The sequence below is a fragment of the Athene noctua genome, chromosome 1 (genome assembly GCF_965140245.1).
Source record: "Athene noctua chromosome 1, bAthNoc1.hap1.1, whole genome shotgun sequence".
Lineage (NCBI taxonomy): Eukaryota > Metazoa > Chordata > Aves > Strigiformes > Strigidae > Athene > Athene noctua.
The window spans coordinates 17,945,787-17,971,999 of record NC_134037.1 but is presented as its reverse complement, the minus strand read 5'-3'; positions in this window follow the sequence as shown (position 1 = coordinate 17,971,999).

Below are 26,213 nucleotides of genomic sequence, written 5' to 3'. Positions count from 1 at the left end.
GCGCTGCTGGGGGTTGTTGTGGCCCAAGGGCAGCCCCCGGCATTTGGCCTCATTGAAACTCCTCCAGTTGGCCTCAGCCCATGGCTCCAGCCTGTCCAGGTCTCTCTGCAGAGCCTCCCTGCCCTCGAGCAGATCAACACTCCCACCCAACTTGGTGTCACCTGCAAACTGACTGAGGGTGCACTCGATCCCCTCGTCTAGATCATCAATAAAGATGTTAAACGGGAGTGGCCCCAAAACCGAGCCCTGGGGGACACCACTCGTGACCAGCCGCCAGCTGGATTTAACTCTGTTTACCACAACTCTCTGGGCCTGGTCATCCATCCAGTTTATTACCCAGCGAAGTGTGCGATGGTCCAAACCTTGAGCAGCCATTTTTGCCAGGAGAGGAGAATGCTGTGGGAAACGGTGTCAAAAGCCTTGCTAAAGTCAAGGTAAACAACATCCACAGCCTTTCCCTCATCCAATAAGCTGGTCGCCCTGTCATAGAAGGAGATCAGGTTTGTCAGGCAGGACCTGCCTTTCATAAACCCATGCTGACTGGGCCTGATCAACTGGTTGTCCCGCATGTGTTGTGTGATGGTACTCAGGATGAGCTGCTCCATCAGCTTCCCAGGCACTGAAGTCAAGCTGACAGGCCTGTAATTTCCTGGATCATCCTTCTGACCCTTCTTATATATGGGTGTCACGTTGGCCAATTTCCAATCAGTCGGGACCTCCCTGGTCAGCCAGGACTGCTCGTAAATGATAGAAAGTGGCCTGGCGAGCACCCCAGCCAGCTCCTTCAGCACCCTCGGGTGTATCCCATCCGGTCCCATAGACTCGTGTGTGTCTGTGTGATGCAGTAGGTCACCGACTGTCTCCTGGATTGCAGGGGGGTTGTTCTCCCAGTCTCTGTCTTCTGGCTGTGGAGGCTGGATTTCATCAATACAACTAACCTTGTTATTAAAGACTGAGTCAAAGAAGTCATTAAGGACCTCAGCCTTCTCCTCATCACTTGTTACCATGTTTCCTCCTGCATCTAGCAGGGGATGGAGGCTCTCCCTGGACTTTTGCTACTGACATACTTATAGAAACTTTTCCTGTTATCCTTGATTGCAGAGGCCAAATTAATTTCCAGTTGGGCTTTAGCCCTTCTGATTTCCACCCTGCATAGCCTCACAGCCTCTCTGTAATCACTGTGTGTGGCTAGCCCCTTCTTCCAAAGGCTGTAAACTCTGCTTTTCTCCCTGAGTTGCAGCCAAAGCTCCCTGTTCAGCCAGGGTGGTCTTCTCTGGCGTCGGCTTCTCTTAGAGCACCTGGGGACCACCTGCTCCTGAGCCACTAGCACTTCCTTCTTAAAGAGTGCTCAGCCTTCCTGGGCTCCTATACCCTTCAGGACAGCGGGATCCTTTCAAGCAGGTGCCTAAACAAGACAAAGTCAGCCTTTCTGAAGTCCGGGATGTCAGTCCTGCTTAGCTCTCTCCTGACCTCTCTAAGAATAGAGAACTCTATTATTTCATGATCGCTGTGCCCTAGTTGGCCTCCAACCTCCACATCGTCCACCAGCCCTTCTCTGTTCACAAAGAGGAGATCCAGCAGGGCACCTTCTCTGGTCGGTTTACTCACCAGCTGTGTCAGGAAATTCTCCCACACATTCTAGGAATCTCCAGGACTGGTCTCGTTCTGCCGTGTTGTATTTCCAGCAGATGTCTGGGAAGTTAAAGTCGCCCACAAGAACAAGGGCAAGCGATTGTGAGATTTCACCTAAGTGCCTATAAAATATCTCATCCATCTCTCTGTCCTGGGTGGGTGGCCTGTAGTTGTAGTAGGAGTCTACATCTGCCCTGTTGGCCTTCCCCTTGATTCTAATGCAAAGACACTCCACCCTTTCTTCACTACACTTGTGTTCGAAGCAATCAGTCCTTAACATACAGAGCCACCCCACCACCTCTCCTTCCCTGTCTGTCCCTCCTAAAGAGCTTGTACCATCAATTGGCACACTCCAGTCATGGGAGACATCCCACCATGTTTCTGTAATAGCAGCAACATCATAATTTTCCTGTTTCATCACAGCTACAAGCTCCTCCTGTTTGTTACCCATGCTGTGTGCATTGGTATACATGCACTTCAGATGGGCTGGTGTTTTGCCCCCTTCACCCTTCAAATCTAGTTTAAAGCTCTGTCAATGAGCCCAGCTAACTCCTGCCCCAAGATCCCCTTCCCTTTCCGGGACAGGTGCATTCTGTCTAATGTCAAACATGCCCTGTATACCAACCCATGATTGAAGAATCCAAAGCCCTGATGGTAACACCAGTCTTGGAGCCACCATGATATCCAAATGCTAACTGAGCCTTTCCTAGTTTCACCTGCAGATGAAGCATGTTGTGGTAGAACTTGCATTTTCTTTCTTCTTTGTTCTAGAGATTTTTCTTGCTGAATGTGTTGTGTGTGAAAACATTAGTAGTTTCCTGTTCCTCTGTACAAGAAATGACGTGGTGAATGTGTATACAGTGGCAAAATTCCCACTGACTTTGATGGGGCCAGGATTTCACCTGAGTAGTTCTGGCCCCAATCCATTTTAGATGAATGGTTTGTTTCCAGTAAACAAATGCAAACTGGAAGTCATCTGTCCTTTTAAAATGAGCCATTACTACCTCCTGGTTCCAAATGAGTCTTTGGTATTAGAAAAACATCCTCCCTTGGTACAATCCTTCAATCAATGAGTGATCCTGACATCTGGAAGCTTAGAGGGATATATATCTGAGACAGAGAAAACATGGCAAAAAAAAAAAAAAAATAGGCAAGAGGAAAGGAAAGGTGTCCTGTTTACACATGTATGTATATGGCAGCTGGCTGACTGCCATCTTAGCTAATGTGCCATGTGTGGTTTTGATAGTACATTGCACCACTGGTTTAGCAGAAGGTCAATGACTGCTGTCACATATGAAGTCTAATAGAAATACACAGGTGACCCCAGCTTGCGGAGGGACATCAGTGTGAGAAGGACAGACTGGACAGGTCTGTTTACCAGTAGATGTGAAATGGAGAAAAGCCCTCAGCCTTTGGTGGCATTAATGGTAGGAAAGTCCCTCAACAGGGACCTGTATTGTGTGATCTGTTGTGGTCAGAGCCCACAGTGCCAGATTCCAGATACATGCCCCAGCAGCACTGCTATCATGAAAGAAAGGTGGCCAAAGAGGGTGCCTCCAAGTGAAGGAGTCACCTGGGAGGTAAAGTAACGCTGTGCATGCTGGCTCTTCCCTCTGCATGTCTAGGGTGTGATCAAAGCATTTGAAGAACTGAAAGCCTATTAAATATAAACCAGGGTTCTGTTTGATTCCTAAGAGTGGCTTATTTTCCATTTTTAATGTTTTCTTTGCACCTTAAAATATTGGTCTTAACTCTTTCTTATTTTCCCCATTTTTGCTATGACACTTGTCTGATACTGTAGAGCAAGACTGAAATCCAGCTGAAATGTCAAGGTTAGGGTGTTCTATTTTCTGCAATGGAAGACACCCCCAGGTACTGTTTTTGGGGGAGCAATAATATATTTCCTCTTAGAAAGGAGGAAATATATTCTGCCAGTCATTGGAGAGTCAGTGTTGGAGCTTATGCTGACAGGTGCTGGCTTTTGGAAGGGAGCAGATGGCAGACAGACATCCAGCAGATCTAATTAAGCCATGAGGCATCACAATAACTATGAAGGAAATGTATTTAAGCCCGGCCCTGTCACACTTGGAAGAAGTTCTGTCAGGGTTACTTGAAGCTTTGGGAAAAAAATGTGTGTTATTATTATTTCATTTTAATCAATTTTGGGTCTTCTCAGGTGCATCAACAAGGGAGTTAGCCTCTCCAATCCATGCTCATCTGTGCCATCTCCTCTTCAGAATGGGAAGATGTTGTTGCCAACAGCAGCCTGTTGGGCTCCAGGAGGAACCAGTGTGAAGAATGCAGGAGGCAGGAGAAGCAAGATGCTAAACTGCAGCATACAGAATAGGACAATGTCTTTGCAATAATCCACGGTTTAGATTTCATCTGCTGATGATTTTTTTTCTTTTTTCCCTGTCCTTTTGCTGCAACCATATGTGGTCAAGAGGTTACTGTCTCTATTCTCCTTTCTCCACAATATTAATGTAAGGGATTCAGATTGTTTAAAAGTCTAATTTTTCAAGTGCCACACTGAAATTATTGGAAAATTATAATTATTGCATAATAAAAATGGTTTATATATATTATGTGATTTTTTTTTCTCCCAGAAAGGATCTAGCTTTTGTTGAAATTGTTTTTCTTTGAAGCTGCAAGCCATTAGGCACTGTATTTGATAGTGCATAGTCAGATATTATGCTTAGAACCAAAATGTAATCATTAAAACACCACTTACTAAACAAAGCTTGAAGCTTTTTGTGTAAAAACTGTTAGGATCACACACATGCACAAGTACCAATTCACAATGTGGTAGGATAATGAGCAATCTAAGGCACACACTAAAGTGCAGATAATGAGACTCCTACTTATTCACATTTCATTAACAGTATAAAGGATCTAAATCAGCTCTGTTGCTACTCATTCCATAAAGCATTGTCATCACTTTCATTTAAAAAACCCGATCTTAGTTCATTATAATTACTGTATAAAAGCCCTAGATATTGTTTCCAACAGATCAGGTTTACTTTCCTGAACAAAAATGGGTATGGACATCATAATGAGCTACGTATCAACTAGTCAGGTTTATTCAGCCCTACAATGGCTCACCTTACTCTGAAAATAAAGGGACTGCTGGCTGACCTTGTGTTTCAGAGTTCATAGGCAGGGAGCCTCTTTTAAAACATATTAGACCTCCACCCAGGAGCTACAGCAGCTGTTAGCTTCAGACAAAATACAGCCATTGAGATAAAATTCTCCATGTGCAAATGTCTCAGCAACTCCTGGGGACAGTGAGGTCCTGTGGAGTGCTGAGGCTGTAAGGAAGAGGAGGTCTTCACCTCCCTGGGACCTTGCCACAGGACCATGATGCTGTCCTTGTGTTGCAACACCTGCACCCTGCAGCGCTCATTGTTACAGCTGCAGTGAGCAAATGCTACCTTCACTGTCATGCTCTGTGGAGTCCCATCTGGAGCAGCTTTGTTGGTGCCTTAAATCTTTGCCAGGCAGCTCAGTTACAGTAAGTCAGAAGCAGATAGAGGATCTCTTGGTAGCACTCAAAATTCAGACAAGGTTTAGTTCTGGGCTTTGGCTGAAGGTCCAGGAACTCTTAATCCTACTGGATTTCTCAGATGTGCAGATGAAGGAGAATTTCTTCCCTCTGGGGTGCCCCCAGCCTGGGTGGGCTCTGACCACTCTCTGCCGGGATCCTCCCCAGACCCCTTGGCTGCCTTAGCCACAGCCAAGGTTCAGGATCAGTTGGTCTCATTGGCACAAGGTGCTATAGTGAGCAACAAGAATACTGCTGACTGCTTGATGTGCCCTGGGACTTGAATGACCAGGGATTATGGTCTACAGATGGCCCATGCACCGGTAAAACAAAGCAGGGAGCCACGTGTAAGGGAATGATTATCATCTCACAGGCATTTTTAATTTATGAAGCACTGAACAGCTGAAGCACACAACCATGAGAAGCATTGTGTGTTCAGTTCATGCTGTGTATATTTAAGCACATATCCTGGGACAATTTTGATCAGTATGTCCTGAGTGTGCAGCATAGCAAACATCTTCTGTCAACTTGTATTAATTTCCTGATGGATTATGGACATATGCTGCTCCTTGGAACAATTAGGTATTGTGTAGCCCTTCTTGCCACTCTCTATACATCTATCTCAGATGCTTAGATTTTTTTTAAAAAAATCAGACATCTCAGCATTGGGTCTGTAGAGATAAAATAGATTTGCTCTGTTTCTGAAATGCATTGCCAGGGCAAGTGCACTTAGCCATCCTGGTTTTAACATCCCAAAGTAAAAATGGGAACTAATCTGTAAGAATTAATCTCTCAGTGTTGTGAGGATGAAACAGTTGCTGTATGAGATACTCTAAGGTTCAGCACATCACTGAAGGAAAGTGTGGCATTTTGGTGAAGGCACCAATTCCTGCATAGGCTCTCTTGTGATGCCAAATGCCTCATGTAAGGATCAGGTGGTTTTACGCTCTCATAATATCCAATACAACCAATATCTGTACCCCATTACTGGACAATTACACTGGCCTTGTTCTGTTTTCTACCATGAGTACTGTTGGTTCTCCCCAATAGCATATCTTGCTAGCTTGACTGTCTATCTACCTATCTCCACTTTAAGGCATTCTAATACTTATATAAAGGTAACCTTACTGTTTTCATCCTTCATAAAACCCATAGTTCTCAAATCTTTTGAGTATAAAAATCTAGAACAGACTCTTCTGAACACCACCAGCCTGACATTTAATAACTTTTATAAATGTTCTTGCCTAAATGTGCTCTATTTAAAAGCAGGATAGCTCTTACTTGTTTTCATGAATCATGATAGTGAATTTTTGGTTCACTAGTACCCTTCATCCTGAACCTGCAACTCATCATAGATATGAATTATTAAGCTTCACCATATTTATTTTAGAGACATACTTGAAATGTAGTAACTTTACTTTTGCATGAAGGTCATGTCAGGTAATGAGTAAAGGATTCAATTGCCCACAGTATTCCAGCAGGACTGTGGCCAAGACAGACAGAAGACACTGTCCTGGGCTTTTTATGAAGCTCTGTGTCACCTACTGTTCTGAAAATATAATACATGCCTTTTACTTAAAATTTACTGAACTGATCAATAGAACATTGCTGCAGAAAGATTAATTTTGGGTCACAGTTTTTCTTGGAAAATATTCATCATAACTGAATAATTGCTTTGCACTACAAAAGAAAACTGAAAATTTTGATTATTTAAGTTTATTACTACTATATAACAACCACTTTATTTGGTAATACAGTATTATTTTTAAAACTATATTAATAAGAAATAGAGCATTTTGAGGTTTAGTAGCAAAATTTAAAAGCAGGAAAATATTTTTTTCTTTACAGTCCCACCAGCCCATTTCATGATTTGGTTGGTTTTTTCTTTGCTTTTAAGGGTTTTTTAAATCTGTTTATTCAGTTTGCATAGAATTAAGAAAGTTACACATTCATGTTTGTGACAATTTAATTCAAAATTCATCCATGTGTCACTGCATTGAGTAGAGCAAGAAAATATTTGGGTCATGGTCCTCAAGTGGTACAGGGAGAAGTACCTTCATAGGCTTCACTGGCACTACCATGTCTTATACAACTTTGATAATCTGGTAGCTGTAGTCAGAGAAGCTTTGGTAGAAATCTTGTCGAGTCATCGAAATACAACCACTGTACATGAAACTGGTAGTCCAATCCCTGCTTATTAAAGAAAACAGACAAAATATCCTGTACATTTTTAGAGAGATGAGCCTCTAAGAGCATTTAAAAAACCTTTTAAAGCCAATTTTTTGGATCTTGAAGAGTTACATCTAAATATTTCTAAGTGTTTTTTTCAAGGAGAAAAAGGCAGGAGCTCTTCCTCCTGTGCTTTGCAATCTAACCCTTTAAACCTGTGTCAAAATGCTGCTGGGTCTATGTGGGAGGGTTTTATTCCCTCCTGCTTTGCATCGGTGATAATGGCTTCCCAAAATGTTGTAGTTAGTAGACTTGTTCTGATGTTCCTATCTTCTGTGACAAACTTCAATCGAGAAACAAATGTTTGCATCAAATTAAATAAGGAAAAGGGGAGTTGATTTTTGCAATGATGCTTCCATTGAGGTTGTTACATCAATGTAATCTCTGAGCAGTCTCCAAAGGTGCTATGCCAGATAGTGTCTTCTTTCCAAACTGAAGGCTTAATCAGACGGGTAGGTGTGCAGCAGAGCGCAGGGGGGAAGTTGCAGCTGATCACTGCTGCTTCCCCTCCCTGGAGACTGTGATGGCTTCCAGCTCTCCTAATTCAAGCCCCAATATTCACTGATCTTTGACACCCCAGGACTTCACACTGCCAATGCATCTTACACTGGAGCCATCAGGCTGAAATCCAACTGACACATTCAGTACTGGTGTGCTCTGACTTCATGCAGGTTGTATCTGTGTTGAGAAGTGGTTTGAACTGATAGCAGTGGGTTGTACTGCAAATGATGGTGATAACCTCAGGTCCACATTAAATGCATTTCATTGTGTTCTTATGAGGCTTACTCTGTCCTGGTCCTGTGCACTGAACATCTCTTAGGAGCTGTAGTGCTGCTTCCCATTTAGTTTCATCCCAAATTGATCCAGCTTGGGCACTCAAGACCATGCTGTGGTGTGAACCACAGTACAGTAAGTGGAGATGACTGGAAGACTCCTTTCAAAAGCACACTTTTGATTCAAACTGAAACATTACAGCTCAATGCACTGATACAGGCAGAAATTTTGAGAGGGAAAATAGTAGCAAAACATCCTGGTGACTTCAGTGGCCCCAGAATTTCACTGAGATTTGTCTTGAGAAGGAAGCAAGCCCAGGGATATAAGAGTGAGTGAATGGGAGGACAGTGAAATTTCTGAGTTGTAAATGGATAATAATAGCAAAATCCCAGGGAGAAGGTCCCAGGGATTATTTTTTAGTTGTTATTTTTGGTTATAAAATAAATATACAAGAGAAATTCAAACTGACAAACTAAAAAGCAGATTATTTGCAAAGTTAACTTTCCCCATACTCTTGTTCTCAGCAAAAGCCCATCAAAAGGAACAGAGATGAAGCCCCTAGATTCTGCCTCTAAATGCAAACTGCATTTAGACAATGGATTTTATTAATGCCATCTTCATATAAGCTATTGTATTATTTGCATGCTTCTTAGTCCCTTAGGATTCTCAGTGAGATATACTGCCCAAATTGTCTTCCCCTTTTCCTTTTTTCTTTAGTAAAATTGACCTCCCTCCTTCCCCTGGTTTCCAAGTGTCCTACCAGGCAAGAAAACATAGCAAGTCATTGTCACCTGTTTTGGTGGAGAAAGGATGTGCAACGAAAGCTATCCAGAGATGCGTCTCCAGGGAAGCAACACAGTGCCAATAAAATTCTGAATGAACCAAACATACAGACTAAAAGGACTACAACAAAATAAGGAAAAGAAGGAACAGGCATTTGAGCAAATGTACATTAAAGCACCTGAGTCCTTATGGTCTGGTTAGAAACTTCTTGCCAAATATAACATTTAATTTTCATACTAATGTCAACTTTAGATAATATCTCTTCTATCCGATGCCAAGAGTTATTAATTGTTGTCTGAATGCTCATCTCTATGCAGCATTGTAGAGAGAGTCTAATGGAGCATTCAGGGACTTTCAGTCAATCCACATAAATGTGAGCCAAGGACTATTGCAGGGAACTATAGCAGGCATGGGAGTGGATTTAAAGTTTATTTGCTGGGAAGATATTAGGCAACCATCCTTTCTTTACTGTTCAAGATCATGCTTGGGTCAGAATCTGAACTAAAAATACGTGATTGTTGTTATTCTGACTGCTTCCACAGTTTGATAGAGAATGAATTAAAAAAATGTAATTTACATTTTTACAGTTTAAAGATAGTCTCAATACTTCTCTATTTAGCTTATTCTAGTTACTCCCTACTAATCTCTGCTTTTCATAGTAAATTATAATTGCTCTTTGCAAATCCTTTCCTTCTTATCTGCTAATTTTTAAGGGTGTTATACTGGCAGATAGATTCCAGCAAATTCTTTACTCTGAATTGTTTTCAGTGCTGCTTATGGTTTTTATGATAGAATGAATGCTATGCTTACATATATAGTGAAATCTTCAAAGCCTGCTCTTTCTTTCTGAAAGAAAATACAAAAATAAATACCCCAAACAATAAAGGAAATAATTCCTTCCTATCCTGTGTTTCTGACTTCAGTCTTTCTCAGTTATGCTAAATAAAGCTTTTTCTACCAGGGAGTAGGAAAATTTGGAATTTATTTTTCTCCAGGTCTGAATATATTCTGTTCTAGTCACCTGATGACTCCACTTCTTTGGAAATCTTTAAATACATCTTAATCTGAAAAGGTACACTGATTAGAGTGTTCCTTCTCTTGTTTGCAATCAGCCTGTGTTTTGTTCCCTGAACTTCAAAGAGTTCATTATATTGTGTCCTGGCTTCTTCTGGGTCTGGATTTTGATCTTGCTGATAATCGCGTAAATAGGAAAAACTTGCTTGAAATCACTGTGTCCTGTCAACAAAAATTAGATCTGACTTGGATCTTATCAAGAGACAACTATATTTGCTTCATGCCTCATGCTCCAATTTTCCATTGGTTTTCTGTTTGCCTCCAAATCCTCACTGCAAAGTATCCATCTAGTGTACAAACTCCTCATGAGCTCTAAGTCTTATATTTTTCATACTTTTAATTCCTGATTCTGGTGCTTCTGTCTTGAGCTTGCTCTATCACCTCTCTATGCCTCTGCAGATTTTTCACCATCCCCTTTTCTCGCTTATCCCTTCACCAAAGCTCTCTGTCCTGAGCTACTTAGCTACTTCAGCTGTTTGATTGACTAGAAATTACTCCAGCTCTCATCCATCTTTCTCCTGTTCACTGAGTCTTCTTGCTGTGACAAATCAGGACGTTATCTGGTGTATGTAATGATGGCTTGCAATATTTGCTTTCCTGTGGATCACAACAGCAGACAAATAATCCAGAAGCAGCACTAGACTTTCCTCTTGTTTGCTCCTTTTTAATTTGTCTTCCTGTGGGGAGAATTGACATGGGGGCTTTGTGAAGACAAGATGATCCTTGCCATGGTTCACAGGCAACACCGAGTGAGATAATATAGATTTTAAAGCCTTTATCTTGATCTGATTTAGTATTTGTGAATTTTTGTGCCCAGAAATACCAGATTATATCATAGGACTTGGGTGTTTGAGCAAATTTGTTTTCCTGACCTGTTTCATGAACAGTTCCAACCTGCAGTGCAAATAGATGGGTTTAATGTGGCCTTGGCTTTGGTAATTTACTGAGGTGAAATTTTTTTAACCCTCTGGAGAAAAATGTTTCTTCTGTGAATCTTCACTGAACATGACAGTAATCAAACAATCATTTCCTAGACAGAGCTGCCTTCTCTACCTCTCTTTTCCAAGAGCACAAGTCTCAAAATTCTCCTCATTAAGTGGGTTGTAGCTACCATCACCTCATCACACAGCCCACCTGCTCATCACCTTGTAACACAGGTGACTTTCTTCTGACTGGTCACTGCAAATGTTGGTGTGGAAAGGCCACACCAGGAAGCATTCATATTTTTTATTGCCTCTTAAAGACATTTGGCAACTGAAAGTGAGAAAGAATAGCTAGCACCATGACATTAACAAGCAAGAAGAAAAGAACAGTGGAGAACCCTGAGAGAACTTCAGCACAGAGCAGTGTGGGACAAAGGTTGTTTATTTCCTGGAGATGCTTCTCTAAAGGAAAAGAATTATGAGAAAATATCCATTATCTGTTGAGAATCAGAAATCATTCAGAGAAAACAGAGTAATGCAATTTACCTATGCTTTTTAAAAATAAGTGAGCAGTGGAGATTTTTTCTTAGTTCCATGAGAGATGCAAATGTATTCATGTATGTTGCTGGGTTAATCGCCTCACCTCCGCAGAGTTTGCTCCACTTCTCCCCTACAGGGTGTCCTACTCGAGTTGTTTGAGACATCCTCTTGATGAACGGTTTCTTGTTTGCAGTTTGTGGCAACTAGACACCTAACAGTTGAATGGTGGATGGGTGAGAGGAGACTTGCTTTCACCAGCTGGTGTCCAATCTTCAAAAAGATCCAATCCCTAAACACCATGCCTGGTGGATCTTCACAGCTGCCTAAGCAGGTTAAAAGCCTGTGCTCCTTTGATATCAAAGCACTCATATAGCTGCTTTAGAAAACTCACTGATTTCCAGTCAGCACTATATGGATCTGCAAGTTTTGTAGGGTTTTTTTGATCTGGTTTTAAATCATTATTGCAGCCATGAAACCGAGGGCAGTATTTCCTCTCAAGAAATTAATCCCAAATTCCACTGATATTAACAACTTCTCCACATCATCATTTACCTTACTGGGAGCATCTCTTCTGATGGCATTTTTCCTCATTCATCTAGGATAGGGTTAAGTTTCCCCAGCAGTGGGGAGGGAGCTCTAGCTGGGTTATTGATATCATGCTGAATTCAGGTCCAGGCGCCCAAGTGGGAAGAGTTTTGGGACAGCTTTTGTCCAAGTCAGTACCCTCACTGATGTATTCTGTGCAGTATATCTCTTGTTCTGTTCATTATTACTACTGTTATTGTTATCATTGTTGTTTGGTTTGTGGTTGTTATACTGCTGTATTAAATTTTTCCTTATCTCAACCCTGGGGTTTGTATTTCACTCCCTGCCCTGTCTGCTCTGAGGGTGGGGGAGTGTTTTGCCAATTATTAGGCCTAGCATAAAGGACACAGCCAGCATAAAGATGAACCAATAACCAAATTGTATTTGATGCAAAAGGGTCAGTACATGGGTGAGCGCTGGGGGTACAAACAAGTCAGATTATACATAATTGATATCAATCCCACTGACCTCAACAATGACACTACATGACCAACAATGGGTGGAATAAATGGTGAAATGCAGCCTCCCATAGAAGGGATGGGAGACAATTGAGTCAACAAGCCAAATACGTAAGACCAAGGAAGCCACATACTGAATCTCTACACAGCCCACATTTACAAAGGCCAGACCTGACTGGAGCCCAGTCCCAGGGAGGCGGGAGGTCCTTCCCCAACAGGGAACTCTCTAAAGTGCATCCACCTCACACACAGACACTGCCCCTTCCTGCAGGTGGTCCCAGCTTTTATCCCTGAGTGGGACACCTGACCTTTGGTTACTTAATGCAGGACCCCTGGGGCTCATTTACCTAATGGCTCTCCCCGAAAGGCCGCACCCTGGAGAGAAGCTTAAAGGTAAACTCATCCCTCCTTTGTGAAGGGCTGTGGGAATCACCCATATGTCAACCTTAATTTGGGGCTTGGGGTTGAAACCCCAGCATTTCAGGGAGGGACAGCAGCAATGTGGTCTTGGGTCCCAGCAGAGCCTAAACCACCACAGAATTGATTGCTCTTTGGCTGGGAAGCATAAAATGAACAGAGAAAACACTTAAGGGGACTAATGTCTGGATTTGCTGTGGTAGAAGCAGGGAAAATCCCTCAGATGTTCTTACCCATGTCACTGATTAGCTTGATGCTGAGGACTCTTCCCTCAAAAAAACCCCAAACCAAACACCAAAGCCAGAAAAACTCCAAAACCCTAAAATTGGAAACGACTGTAAATGGTAGTCACCTGGCTCAACTCTGAGTGTCTTCTATATAACTACAAACAATTCTTTTGAGGGTGTTACCTTCTGAGAGAAATCAACCGAGATGTGTGATTTCTATTGCAGGTTATAGTCTCACCACAGAAAATTGGGACAGCAAGATCCACATTTGATCATATCCAGGTGACTGACTGCTGAATATCTTGGACTTTTTGGAAAATGTTGGCTAAATCACTTAAGTGCCATAAGAAAATTTAGGAGGTTTGGTTTGGGGAAGAAAAGGGGAAGACTTTCCCATAATTGTTCCTAATCATATCTGACCTATGAATTAAATAATGCCCTTCCCCCCACCTCCTTCCAGGTTTCTTATAAGTGGTAGACTCTTTTTTTTTCAACATTGAGATACTAATCTTGAAAATAGTGGAAGACAAAGGTGGTGGGGTTTTTTTTGAAATATCATGTGGATTTTTTTGTAGCTGAGAAGTACTGAAATGGATACTGAGTTAGTGCCACATATATCAGTCCAAAACCATCCCACCCTTCTGATTGTTTAATTTGGAGAAGATGAGCATCTTGTCTTGTGCCACCTCACTTTACTGGAGTTGGCATTGGTGCAATATGGAGCCTGGATGTGGATCACAGCTCTCCCATTTTCCAGAAGGGTGGGAGTGGGAGCAGCCCACAGAGCAGGCTCAGGCTTCCTCAGTGGTGGTAGCAGAATTCAGGGATGGATGGATTGGTGCAAATGGAATTTGTGGTAGTGGTTAACTTAGTCTCTATAGTAAAATTTAAGAATATTGATGAAATTTTAGGGGTGTTTGGCTGAAAGAGGTGTCAGATGACTTTGTGAGCCCTCTTGGTGGTATGAGGGACCTATTGGCTTTAGGGACTTTGATCCTGTTCCTCACTGTCCTTCTGCCCTAGAAGAGGAGCCATGATCTCCTGGTCTGTCCTACAGCCCTGGAGGAAGAATCCCTACTAACATACAGCAAGGACAGCCCATTCCCATCTGCTCAAACATATATAAAACAGGCAGTATGAGAGCTGAGCCAAATTTTTCACCCAAGGTTTGGCTCCAGTAGTTTTCTGTGAATATACATGAATAGTCTGTAACAAACAACTGGCAAGGAGATCAGTTAGCTGCAGAAATGCAATGTTAGTGACCTGTTTAATGGGATAATTCTGCTCAGATTACACACATACATTTCCAAGTGTGGGACCTTGGCTCATCTGACAACTGACAGATGAAGATTTGGTCAGGAGACATGGTGGGGCTCTCAGCTGCCAGCCCAGGCAGTGATCTATGGCATGGCAGACAAGCAGTCAGCATAGCTGAGTAGACAACTCTGTGTGTTGCTGCTCAGCCTGTCCCCTGGCCACTCCTGCAAGCTGGGCATTGCTGTCCTGTTCAGACACCACTGTAAATCTGGCTGTTACCTTTGCTCATTCCTTAGCAGACACTCTTCTCATGAACAGGTTGTACCATCTCTGGTTTCTTGGCCAAATTACAACCCAGACAACTCTCTCGGTGCTTTCAAATAAATAAGTTTTCCTTCATTCCATCTCAGAATTTGCCACATAGTCTTTTTCCTTCTTGTAGCTCTCTCCTGAGTTGGCTAAATTTCAGTAGTGGGTAGCTGGCATCAGCCAAAGCAGCTCTCCTTGTTATAATGGAGTTTTTCTTGCATCAGCAGATGATCTCACCCAGGTTCTGTAAAAGCACCTGGGATGCAGGTGAAGAGAACACAGTGTTAGTTCAGTGCTCACTGGCATTTGGGAGGATCCCCAGCAGAGCCATCAGGATAATTTTTACGAGCAGCAAGCCTCTTGGCAAGACTTTGTCCTATGGGACAAGTTGATCAGGGCAGTCTCCAGCCACAGCCCTGGTATCGGTCCTGGGCCAGCAGCTGGAGTACGACAGAGTTGCCTGTGCAAGTTCGCTTAGACTGAAAGGTAATTATCACTGCTGCTCTAAACTGTCTCTGAGCGTACAGCCTTAATGGTTATTTGTATTGTAATAGTGCCTTCAGGTTCACAAAGCCGTTAAGGACCTCACTCTGTTATGCTCTGTTCATACAGCTACTAGGAGACTGTCACTGCCCCAGGAGCTGCCAGAATAAAGACAAGCAGGTCGTTCTGTGAGCTGTGCAGTTAATGAAGCCTAGATTCATACAGATTTGAAACCTATGTGTCTATATTTTTCCAAAATGCTCTCTCCCCAGATCCTTACTATCCCTCCTGTTCTTGCTACAGGAACACCAATTTCTCTCTACAGTGAATTTCTTTCCCTTCCTTAAGCCCAGCCACAGGTTGAGCCAGAGGCAGAGGCTACCCTCGCTGTGCTGGGGATGGAGGCAGCACATACCCTGGCCGTTTCAGAGCTGCATGTGTGGCTTGGTGAAGAAGTGTGCACATGCTGCATGCTTAGCAAAAGGCCATACTGAAGAGAGAGCTTCAAATCTCACTTCTGGTGGAGCCACTTGGTTTTCTTTCTGTCCTTAAGCTCAGAAACGATGCAGGCAGCTCTTCTGCCAGGAAGAGTGTTTGATGGCATTAAAAATCATCCAGTTCGATATAGCTTGATACCTATTTCAGTCATTTTAAGACCTCCACCCAACTTTCATAGCAAACAATCTCTCTGTGCCAGTACTCCAGGACTGTAACAGGAACTGTTTACTAGGGAAAATGGAGCACTCCTAAGCTGTGGAAAAGTATGTGCGATTAGTATGTGTAGCAATATGCTTCCAAGTACCTTTATCGCTATGTATCACCTTCTCTTCCACAGCTGCAGATGTATTGTAGTCTCTTAAAAATGTAAATTAAATAATCTACTGATTAATCTGTTGCACAGATTTAGCATACTGATAAAGAGGACTTCAGGTGCATCACAGAAACATTTTTCTTACAGCATGCATCTGGTCCATTACCCAGTATTGGTAAGGAAAATCTCTATGGTGGGATCTCTTTGGCCATCATGATTACAGGCTTCATCTCAATGGCTTTGCTTGCATTCAACTGAGTTGTACTCTAAGGATCAAACATTGTACCCAGCCCCAAGAGGGAGACCTGAGGTCTACACACATGTATTAGAACAAGTCTCCTGAGGTCTCTGAATGTCTGAGGTGGCATAGTCTAACGCAGAAAGATGAGTTTAAGAGCCATTTGATCTTTGGTTCCTATTGGATTGTCTGTGACTTTAGTCAGTACCCCTGAGTTTCAATATTTTTCTGCCTATCTGTAGGTGCTGTCTAGTACAAAGTGGATTTCCTAATCTTCCTACATAGTTATTGGAATAAGAAGATTTGACTTTTCTTCTAAAATTGCTTGTATCTCCATTGTCTCTGTTGTGACCCTACAGCAAATGCAATCCTAGCTTAGGTACCTAAACATTACATTGGGTGCACTTAGACTTGACTTTCATACCGTCTTTGGTGACAACATTTCACTTCTAAGGAACAACAGATTTTGCTGTGCTACAGTGCTAATTCTGTAGCATGTCCTTTAGGAAAAGATGAAAGGCAGAGAACAACAGGGATCAGAGAACGAAAAGGGAAAGCATGGTTGCTAACAGCAGAAAAATAACAACTTCTCCCTATCCTGGGTTGTCAGCATGCCACCAGACCTCCCTACCCACTCATTCCTGCCTCCCTGGCTGGGCAGCAGTTTCTCCCCTTTTTTTTTCTCAGTAGGGTTATAGAAATCAATCCAAGCAAGAAAAGGAAGAGAGCTAACAAAATGATGAAGAGACATTGGTGACAGTTAGGGGGTGGTAGAGAAAGGGTGGGTGTGAATGGTAAAAAAGAGGAACATTGCCTTTTAAAAACAAGAAAGAGCTGATAAATAACCCTGAGTAAGGCCGTGAGTATAGGAAAGAGCATGGATATCACAGATCAAATGCAGAAGAAAATAAATGCATATGAAGAATGAATAAGAAGAGTAAGAAAAGAAAACTGAGTTTGGATGAGTTAATTTTATTTATACTCTTTTAAATATAAAGAAGTATTTCCTTGGAGACATCCTACATCACATTTTAAAAAAAAAACAACAAACCAAAACAAAAAAACACAAAAAACCCCAAACAAAAACCCAACAAACAAATTAAAAAAAAGTGATGTCAGTCAGATAAGAATGACAACTTGTGCTGCCTGCCTTCAATCCTCAGGACAAACACATGCAAACAGCTTTAAGCCTGGAAATCCTGCTGCAGAAATCCACTTCTGCCAAAAGTCCTGCAGAGAGATTGCAGCACAGATAAACAACTCTTCAAGGGATGCCAGGCATGTAACCCACTTCATCTTGTGCCGCTTGCCTCCCTTTTCAGGTAAACCTATAAGAATTATTCAGAGGAAGATAAGGGAAGGCATACACAAGAAATCACTTCTTTAATAGAAAGCAGTGTGTTTATCTTCTCTCCCTGGGCGTTCAGAGGGCTCGCTCCTCCCCCTGCTCTAACCTTCTCTTGCTGCTGCTCTTCCTTTGAATAAGTGTTAAAGCACTGCGGCAGATTTTTTAAAATGCTAACATGAAACATCCTACCTCTGTCACTGTTGCCTAGTTTATACCTTTCCTAGGACCCTCTGAATTAGCCGGAGCAGGGCCAGCTGGGGCTTAGAGGCAATTACTCTGAGAGAAGGATTGATTGCTTCCCCAATCTGCTGTCACTCCAAATCAAACTGGGCAGGGGGGAGAGAGGCTGTTTTCTCATCAGGTAATGGTGTTTGACTACATATAAGCAGAAACAACCAAAATTAAGCTATAGCTTTTCTGTTTCATGAAAAGAAGGTAGCCTTCCCTACCAACTTTTGCTAACTGCATGAGTTCTGCTCCACACAATTACCTCCTTAATTGCCTGCTCCAGAGAGACTGTGAGGATCTGTATATCCCACAGAAAAAGGAAATAATGGTAGGGAAGAAGAAAGGAGACAGCACCCTCTTTCCTCTAGAGGAATGAAGAGAATGGGTAGAATTTTGTAACTCTTGGTAAGACAGTGTGAGAAAGATGAAAACTAAATACCACCTGTACAAAATAAGCAAGACAAGGATAGAAGCACAAATTATTAACTAAAGGATTCTGATCTTGCCAAGGACCCTTCATTTAGTGGTGTTTAGCTTTAGAAAAGCTGGACGGAGTCTTGAATAGGAGGATAAGACAATCCAGAAAGCATGCAGCATCTCTTCTGATACCAACACAAGATCTGCTCTGAGGTATGTGCCAGGTTTACTTACAGTGATGAGCTGATAGTCATGGCAATCCAGCTAGATGTTTGTCTGCTCTGTTGGTGATGTGTTAAAACCCCTGAATATGGCAGGGGAACTCTGCTGTTCTCATTGTCAGCAAGCTGCTGGTCTCCTAGGTAAGGAACACGCACTTCAGTGTGTGGTCAACCTTACAATGTATTAAGCAGTATGTCTCCCAGGAATTAAAAAGCAAGCTGCAAACGGGGTCATGTTTACCCACTAGACCCTTCCTTGGCTCTTACTAAAAGATTGTCCCTACATCTTCTGAATTAGCTTGGTGAGCTGATATGGGGAAGAGTGTGGTCTTGAGTATAATTGCTTTGGCTGGTGTGACTGATCAATGCCTTTCAAAGAGACAGGAAGCTCAGATTAGTTGTGTGTGTGATACAAATGGGAACATATTGACCAGTTCCTCGTACTTGGCTTCAGTCCTGTTTCTTCCAGTAAAGATGTGTGATAGTCAAGATGCTGTTAAAACTCTCCTCCCAGAGTTGGAGGCTTGGGGTCCTGGATTCAGGCAGATGTGCTCAGCATATACAAGCCATTTGGAGAGGATGGTCTGTAGGTCGTTGTGAAATAAAGTGTGAAATCGAGCAAGTGCCAGCACTAAGGCTGGTGGGAGTCTGCTATTCTGGAATTCCCAGATGCTCATTTTGGGGGCCAGTGTCCTCTGAAAATATCCTCACAGATCCATGCTGATGCTATACTGATACATCTTGCATCTTAACTCAACTTATCAGATGGTGTAGGCTATGCAGTCCAGGGAGACAGGCATGGTTTTATTTTGTTCCCTCTCTTTCCTGCCCCTCCTCCTCTTTAAAGAGTATTCTTTGCTTGACTTCGCTGCAATCACCCCCTTCACTTTCACAATGCTTTATGCATTGTGCCTTTCTGGGTACGAAAACAAAAGGACAAGCAGCTAATGTTGGCTTTTATTTTCATGAACTATAAGACATTCTTGCCTTTATCTATGTCTTTGTACTGTGGAAATTTTGTACTTATGCCACATTTCTTTTTTTTTTCCTTATAGTTCCTCTAATCTTTATTTTTGTTCTCTTTAGTGAGGATGAGCAGCAAGCCCTTCTGTCAATGTGCATCTGGTTTTGTGCTGCACCAAATTTCCTTGTGAGGGTCTCTACTTCCATATCATTTTAACATGCATTTTATTCAGATGACTTCTCTCCAAGTTGCAATTTGTGCTGCATTCATCCACATTTGTTTCTGGGTTGTGTGTGCAGATAAGGATCTGTGCACATTTTTGTAGATACATATATACATAGTTGTTTTTCTGACCACAGATGGCTGACTGGCAGGTTTCCTTAGAGATTGTTTCAGTAAACATGGTCTGTGGTGACACTACATGAGATGCAGACAACACACTGAGCTCTAACAGAGTTGCTACAGTCTCCACAACTGCAATTACTAAGTAATTGTGGCATGTTAATCACTGTAAACAGGGTAAACTTGGTGTGGATGAGATCAAAGTGAGTCTAACTGCTAATCAGCACACTGAAGTGCACCCAGGATTGTACCATATATGCTGTAATTACTAGCTAGAAGGAACTGATGCTGTTGATAGTAAACTGAAATGACTAAATAAGGATAACTGCAGACATGGATATAGCTGTGTATTATAAATGTTGTCATTGAAGCTGATATTGCAAGTTGAGATGCAACTCAACTTTTGAAAATACTAAGTTTTTGGAAATACTGCCTGTGACATGAGACTGGCAATAAGGGAGTGAATTCAGAGCTCCTGAAGATAGGTGACAATTGGTATCTGATACTTAATTTCAATCTCCTAAATTACAATTTACAGAAAAGCTGTAGCTGAACCAGTTATGCAAGGCCTGACTTTGTTGGTGTGTAGAAATAGTCTGTGTCTGGCTGTTGTGATGACAGTCACAGCCTTCTCATCTTGGTTACCCCAGAATGCCTCTATCTGTGCTGGGAACTTTAGCCACTCCTTCTCCTGAAGTCTATAAAATCTATGCAAACTCAGCTTCTCATGATGAGCTGTGTCTTCCTCATGACCCTGTATACCCATCAGCTAGTTGCTTTTCCCACTGAAATCACAGCTGTGCCACTGGGGCATGTCCATGGGGAGATGATCCTACCACTCCATGGATGCCTGCATTCTGCTTGCCACTGCCATCACTCTGAAGAAAGGACATGCACGTGCAAAGAGCAGCATCCCTGCCCAGGTATGGAGCTTCCCGCATTGGAGATCTCGCAAAGCCAAAGGAATGGCAAACTTGTGACATTTTTCTTGCAGAGAGCAAGAAAAGTAATTAATAAGGAACTGAAGAATAAATAATAATACTAAGAAGAACAGGCAAGTAAAACAGATGCTTATGAAGAAATAACACCTTACCCTATTGCTAAGAGAAGAACCAGACCTCTTCTGTGTCCTAAAGGAGTGACAAACTGACCCTGATAGGAAATGAGGCTGTGTCCCCTTCCCTGTCCCCTTGTCATGTGGAAGGACAGAGATATGTGCGAAGCTGGCTGAATGAGGGGAAGATCTAAGCCGTGGTCTGCCTCCAGCTGGAGGGAATGTCTTAAACCCATGAAGCACAACCATCTTCACCTCATGGCTGTTAAGACTGTAACAGTCTCAGATTACCATAGTATCACCATCTACCTCCACACAGCATTTCTGTTCTTGTGAATTGAAAGCTGAAGTCAAAGTATGAAAAAAGGATGCATAAAAATATCAAGCTACTGTGCTGGCTAAGACCAGGTACTTAAAACAGTGCAAGTATTTCTGCTGCTATGGGATCACCGGATAGAGATTAGCTCAGTAAATTATCAAAAATCAGGAATGTGGTTTACTAATGTAGAAATAAAACCAAGTCTCGGACCAGCTTTCTCTGGGGCAGGAGTGACTGGTTTAAATCAATTATGTGATGTCAGAGACCACGAGAGCTGGAAGACATGAAAAATAAGGGAAAAGAGGTGAAATGTTCATTTGCCACAGGAGTAATTGCTATAGTATTGTTAACGTTATGAGAAGAAACTAAACTTGCTGGTGTGCTGGGTGTAGATGTTCTAATCAAAGGGGATTTGCGTGCTCTCAGCACTGGGGTGGGATGTGCTCTTTGATGGATATTGAGAATGATAATTCTCTAGCAGCTTCCAAGTAAACAGAGGTGAAATTGAAGTTTGTGCTCAGAGATCAAACTTAGGCAATAAAATTCGTTTTAGCTTGCACCTCCAAACGCTTGCCTTCTGCAGTCACTAGCACTGGCTCACAGATCAGTGAGTGTGTGTTGGGACTGCGTGGGTGCTGTTACTGTGTATTATTTGTTTCTGTCATAATTCATCTCTTTTTTTTCCAGGCGCTAAAGCTAAAAGCAAATTAACAAAGAGTGACGAAAATCTGTCTGGCATGTATCCAAATCCCTTCCACCAACCATAACTCATTGTGACACTATTTTGGGCCAATATTTCCTTCTTGTTGAAAAATTGCCCTACCATTCCCTTTAATTCTTTGACCTATGACTTATAAAGCAGAAGCCTTGGCACGCTGCTTGTTTGTATGAGCCCTGCCACTTGATTAAGAGCTCTCCAAACAAAACTCTTTGCCGACAAAGACAAAAGATACAAGTCTAATTAAATTCTCTTCTGCTGCCCTTCTTAATTTTTTTAATGATGTTTAGATAAAATGTAGGATTTATTGATTTCTCATTAATTAGATTAAAATGCAGTGCGTATTTTCCTCTTTTTTCCTTTTTTCTTTTTTTTTTTTTTCTTTCCTGGAGACATTATGCAAATTTCATCTAGATAACATTCTTGCTTGCTCAGTTCCACTTCATATATTGGCTAGAATTTTTCACTTCTGTGCCATGGATTGCTGCACTCTCCAGTGGCTCTTGCATTTCACTCCAAGTGGTTGCAACAAGTGTCTGAAAACATATGAAAAGAAACATTTGTTCTTCAGTGAACTTGGTTATTGTTCAAACATCAACCAACCATGCTGTTTAAGACACTATTGTTAACATGACCCCATTAACTACAAATTTGCTTGTTATATTCTCAGAAATCTGAGCAATCAACAAGCAAGAACCATGAACTCTGGAAAAGTACATCTTCTTTGTGTGGAATAGGGAGGGAAAACTGAAAACAGACTATGCCAGGTGATGTCAGGAATTAAGAAGTTTACCCCTCAATGAAATGATTTTCTGAAAATCTTTGTGAAATGTTAAATCCTTTTTTTCTTTTCAGGAAATTAAAGAAAGGGAAAAAATAGCTTTCATAACAAAGCATGATTTAATCTCTCAATAGACACAGAGAAGGAGGAAAATGGGAGAAATCAATAAAGGGGATTGATGAAGAAACCAGGAAAATGCATTACCTTGAAAGATGAAAAGAAAAGATGTGGCCATGGAGTCAGAGGTTTCCCAGCTTGTGAAAGTTTATCTGCAAATGGCTAAAGGTAGGAAGGAGTACGTTGTCTTTGTTTCTTTTTTTTATTGAAAACAGTCATAGTGAGAGTTAGTGAACCTGACTGAAAAATGGCTAAAGGTAGAAAGAAGCAAGTTGTCTTTGTTTCTTTTTTTTTTTTTTTACTGAAAACAGTCATAGTGAGAGTTAGTGAACCTGCTTGAAAAATGCAGTAACACTTTCCATGAAAATTATTTTTATTACAATTTATTTTTCTTGAAATTCTGTTGATTTGACCTGTATAATTGGTGGGTGGTGGAAAATCAGAAAGACTTCTCCCCAGCCGCCACCAAATGCTATCAAGATCCCCAAAATTTCAAAAGCAGTAGTGGTGGTGGTGTCAATATGGTAATTCACACCATCCAGATGGGTCTTTCTAAATACGTTTATGCTGCATACATCACTGTAGCCATTGCACATGTTCCCATTCTGCTCTAGATGTGTTCATATGCTGTAGCTTCTTATAATAACTATGTGCTATTTGTGATTGTGTTAAGTGATATGACTTATATGTATCACACGTCAGTGGTTCTTCTGTTCCTTTCCATGGCAGGATACTTAGACAGTGGGAGATTTTGCATATATGTGTTACATACATATCATGAGGCTGTTGGAAAGCCTCTCACAGATGGTGCAGACTGTAGAGTTAATGTTTTAACAAAGGTTTCAGTTTGTCCTAAACTAGCTGCAGAAATTTCCCTCTTCTCAACAGACAAGGCTGCCCTGGCTGGAAGCTCTCTAGACTGAAGGAATAAGGCTGTCAGTGGCCTGCAGCCTGGGGCCTTACAAGAGGTTGCTCAGATGCTGTGAATTACCTGCAGCATGAGTGACTAGGCAGTTTTGTTTTGGTTTTCCTTTTTTATCCAGCACATATTGTAGAATGAATTTCTGTCTCGGTTGTGGCTACAGCAAAAATGAACTGTGCTGTAGACACTGTTGAAAGCTGTCCTTAGCCTGATTACTATAAACCACCTGGATAGATCTATCCAGTTTATCTACTGAGATACTGAGCAGCCGCCTCAGAAAGAGATTTGTTATGATCCTCCAGCATCATTCCTCTATTTGGGTTGTCTCTTTATGATCTTGCAGTTTTCCTATGCTGTTGCATATATCAGTGTAAACTGTTACACCATGGAATGCCTGGGATGATAGTGCCATGAATAAATTAACAATGTTTTCATGAAAATACACAAGGAAAGGTGTTTATGGAGGACTTGCCTTGCACCAACCAAAAATATCATGGAGCACAGTGCTGGGAAGAGATAGCAAGATGTTAATAGTATAGTTAGAGCAAGCCTAATCTAATCTGATTTTTTCTTAGGTAGAAAAGGGAAGTCATGTGGGTGGTTTGGCCTGGTGACAAGTGTGGTCATAATATAGGTCCATGCTAGAACTATAATTGTTCTATGTAAAGGCATTTGTTTTTACCACCGAAGCTTTACTGAACATTGCAAATTTAGAGTTCAAATTTCCTCTCTATGCAGACACAGATTCCATCATCACAAAATAAATGTAAAATAAGGTAAACTTCAAGTTGGAAATATATAATCTGTATGTCTTAAAGCCCCTGCGTGTCTGAATGAGACAATGTTGTCCCTTTTAGTCAATTATCCAAACTATTTAACCCACCTTTGACCTCAGTAAAGCACTTGTATCTTATGATATTGGCTTTGTCTGCATTACTGTGAGGCTACGGCATTGAATAAAACCATATCAAAATTTCTAACTTTCTTGCTTGAAGACTTCTGTCCTGAACTCTATCTCTTGCTAGTAGCAGATCAACAAATATTATTAGTATGGGATTAGTTGGAAAGAGTCCAACAGTTAAATGTCATCTTCTTAGATCACCGCGTGGTTAAATCTACCTTTCCGCTCTGCAGCATTTAAAGGATTTTCACAGTCCACTTCTTCTAAGCATGCCCAGTCCCTTTTCTTATCTTTATACAACAGTGGTTATAAATTGTACAAGTCAAATCAATAAAAGGGGATTTTGAAGAAGGGTGAAAATAAATGTCATGCTTCATAATTTCTTTCAAGACATCGCTATCTTTATTATTGTCATGCCTACAACTTGCTAAAAATAATCATGGGTTAGAAGACAGAGTAAAATTCATTTTCAGAAATGTCCTTTTCAGGTGTTCCCAAAGAAATATTTGAGACTGATATTATGCACCACCACTGTGCTAAGTTATACACCTTCAGAAACTCAGAGAAGGCAAAATCTTCCACAGTTTTCCAGCCCAAGGAGTTCATGACATTGTCACTCACTGTGAAATCCTCTTTGAGCCTTTCATGCACTCAAGCCCTCCCAGTGGAGAAAACAGTTCCTTTATTTGGGGGGTAAAATTGCTAGTGTATCCATCGGATTTCCGAGTGTATAAATACCTTCTGGTGAGGAAGACAGCAGAGGAGTAAGGAAGAGGGAGCTAGACATTCCTCTGGAATGCCCACTGACAGTGCCAGAGGCACTGGGCACAACTAAACCCCACAGAATTCCATCTGAACACAAGAGAACACTTTTTTCTTGTGAGAGGGGTCAAACACTGTCACAGATTGCCCAGAAAGGCTGTGGAGTCTCCATCAGTGGAGATGCTCAAAACCCGACTGGATGTGGTCCTAGGCAACCTGTTCTGAAAAGGTGAGGTTGGATGAGATGGTCTCCAGAGGACACCCCGTTGCAAGGGGCTGAGGAGCCTTCCAGACTCATCCATTTTGTGAGTCTGCAATTTCACGTAGGACTCCAAGAGCTGCATATATTTTGCGGATGCCTCAATGCATTGAAAGGGGTGGTACATTTCGGCATCCCTAAAGCTATGTTATTGTTGTATCAGAAGGATATTTCCCATCTACATAGGAGTCTCCTTTTACATGTCCATGGAAATGTTTTTCCTTTGGGATATGCAATATATAGACCTTAACACTCGCAGGGTTCATGTCTGAATGCACAAACATAAAAACAGGTAGGGAAAGGGAAAGCCTTGCTGGGCTGCAAGCTTTATTGTGAGCTATAGTCTCCTGCAGTGATCAATGAAAGTAGAGTGAAGCCTCTTCCTGTTATGAATTACCAGGTCAAACCCTTCATCTGTGAAGACTAAAGCTGTTCAGAGAGCCTGCAGAGGTTATATTAGAGTCATGGATTGAAATCCCTTGTGTGACAGCTCGATAGCTTTAGGTTTACAGAGGCAGCTAATTTATTACATCAGGATTACATTCCTTTGAAAGCTCTTTGTGATCCAACTGTTGGTAT